Source organism: Octodon degus, unplaced genomic scaffold (assembly GCF_000260255.1).
Source record: "Octodon degus isolate 3935 unplaced genomic scaffold, OctDeg1.0 scaffold00221, whole genome shotgun sequence".
NCBI classification, from domain to species: domain Eukaryota; kingdom Metazoa; phylum Chordata; class Mammalia; order Rodentia; family Octodontidae; genus Octodon; species Octodon degus.
Genome location: NW_004524797.1, coordinates 811,515 through 814,555, shown reverse-complemented (window position 1 = coordinate 814,555; position 3,041 = coordinate 811,515).

Here is a 3,041-nt window from a genome sequence, read left to right as displayed (position 1 = left end):
TTTGTTAAGTTCTGTTATTTGAATATTATAGGTGTGTAAACTCAGCAAAATATTCTAAAAGAGTCCAGTAGCCCATAATAGTATTGGGTCTTCCATTTGACTGGCAGTGTCAGAAATTGTTGACTTGAGTCCCCCACAGCTCAACATAGCAGCATGGCTTTACTTCTTATATTTCGTTTTTATACTTTTCTGCTGGATGGTTAAGATCAAGGTAAAGCAAGACCTATGCAACAAGAGTTGTAGCTTTTGGGTCTGATAAGGTCAGTGAAATCCCCTCAGGATTTATCCTGAGATTCTGTACCTCAGATTGTAGAACCTTTGTCAGTGTCAGCCATGTGGATGAGTCATGGCCATTGCTTGGCCAATGGAGCACAAGTATTTTAAAGCACAATTAAATCGAGATTAACAAGAAAACTAGATCAAGTATTCCCAGGAAATTTCATTTTCCTGATATAAAGGCAAGCAAATTCATAGTACAAATTCATAGTAAAGGAAGTATAAGATGTGATCCTGGGAACAAGGGAACTTTATCAGCTTTACCAAAACTATTTCAGATTTGCTTCTGAAAATCTTTTTCTTTAGCAAAGTATGGTTTTTTGTTTTGTTTTTTTTTAGGTAATGGGGATTGGACTCAGGGCCTTCACAATGAGCTACATTCCCAGTCCTTTTTAACTTTTGAGGCAGAGGCCTATATTTCCCACTGCATTCAAACTTCAGATCCTTCTTTCTCTATCTCCCAGAGTGCTAGGATTATAGGCATGTGCCACCACACCTGGCTTTACCACAACATTTAAAAGAAAAATAAAGTGATGGATCTTTCTTTTTTGTTGTTGGTGTTTTGAGATAGAGTCTCCCTATGTATTACAGGCTGCCTTGAACCTGCTATCTAGTCCAGTTGGGGCTCAAACTCATGGTGAGCCACTGTGCCCAGCCCTCTTTCTTAATTTTGACTTGTCTTGGGGACATGACAGAATCTGATTCCCTTTGTATGATACTATAGACAGTTAAGAAATGCACCGAGGGTTGGAAGTTTAGCTCTGTTGAAGAGCATCTGCCTGGCATGCATGATCTCTAGCACTAACAGAAAGAAAACAGAAAGAAAAAGGTTGAATCTCTCAGATCAGACAAGGGTATTTAACCCCAGGAAACTTTTCCCTGAAGAAACCCCTTTGGTAGCTTATTTGTTCTTTCTGCTAAAAAAAAAAAAAAAAGAAAGCAATAAAAATATAGTGTTAATTGGTTTCCAAGTAATGCAGCTTTTGAGGAACTACTTAACACAAATATTTTAAAAACATGTATAAAACTCTCCTTGCATTGGTAGGAGTAACCTGCTAGAGGAGCCTTATCTAACCATTTAAATCCAGAAAGGCCAATATGGGCAAGCATTTAATGCTCATTTATTTTTGGTTTTGCCTTACTGAATAAATTGGACTATTATTTTACTGATCATGAAAGTAATGTGTTCATTATAAATTCAAACAAGTGAATATAAAAAGGTCCACATACTATCTTCTGTCTCCAATCCCCAATATTAAGGCTGTTGTTCTTTTAAAAAAGAAGTAGCACAACAATTCTTTTACTTTTTCCACTTATCTTATGTATTACAGTTGTTTTTAGGATGCTTTCTGTAATAATTGCATAATATTTTGCTATATGAATGTACAATAATTTATTTAGTTGCCTAGGTTTTCAAATTTTACTAGTACCACATGTTAAATGAAAAGCATTAGAATAAAATTTATTTATTTAATATTTATTTAGTACTTCTGGTGTGCCAGACTATTAAATATTTTACATAATTCAGTCAATGTTTTATTGGTTATTTGGTCTTGTTATGCAGTTCAGGCTGGTCTTCAACTCATGGCAATTAATCCTCAGCCTCCCATGTGCTGGGATTATTTAGTCAATGTTTTATTTTTATTTTATTTATTTTGTATTTAGTACAGGGTCAACAGGGTCTCACTACACAGATCACACAGATCGAACTCATAGTGATCCTCCAGTGTTCAGCCTCCCAAGTGCTGGGATTACAGGCATGTGCCACCACGCCCAGGCTCATTTGCCATCTCAGCCCACCCTGAGTGCGGGGCCAGCAGGGCATGCCAGGAATCAAAATCCGGACCCTGCCTCTGCATAAGCAGGCACTTTAACCTGCTGAGCTATCTGGCCGGCCCTTAGTCAATGTTTTATACCTTATATGTAATATTCCATTTTGTATACAGTATGGAATAAGGAAATGGGAGTACCGGAAGCTTAAGTTTATTTGATGATTTCTTTTGGATCAATCATTAGAAGTTGAACTGGCTGGCTTACAGTACTGATATTTAAAGTCTGGATATATTAAGATTAGCCTCTAGAAATGTAGCAGCAATGAACACAAATCAAGAATTTATGTAGGTGCCCTTTTCCTACACCCTTACTAGCACTGCACATGATGATATTTTAAAAAACCACGTCAAGGCTGGGGTGCAGCTCAGTGGTTGAGCAATTGCCTCTAGTAGGCATGAGTCCCTGGGTTCAATCCCTAGTGCTGAAACAAAACAGAAAACATCAAGACTTTCATCAACTTGAAATTTGTTTTCATGCTTGATACAAGACAGGATTTTTTTTCCTCCCTCTTGCCTCCTTCTTGGATAGTCAATTGTCCCAATACTACTTATTGAATCTGTTGTTTTATTTGATTTTACAGAAATGAAAGAAAAACCCAAAGTAGAAGAACCAGAAGTGCCAGCAATTCCACATGTTCCTCAAGAGATTGGTCCAGAAAATGATGTGTATAACTATGTTTTGTTTTAACAATGTTCAACCATAAAGTTGTAATCCAGTGGAATATACATCTTAATATTTTGTCTTTTTCGCAAGCTATTGTAGAAATAGCTATAATTTTCATTAATAATTTAACTTTGTCTTTTTTCCTTTTACAGAACATACTTGAGAGGACTAACATTTTTTTAAGGGTCTAAAGCAGATAATATCCTTTGTGTGTGCATGTGTGTCTGTGTGCATGTGGGTGTGTATATGTGTATGTGGCAGGGGAAGGG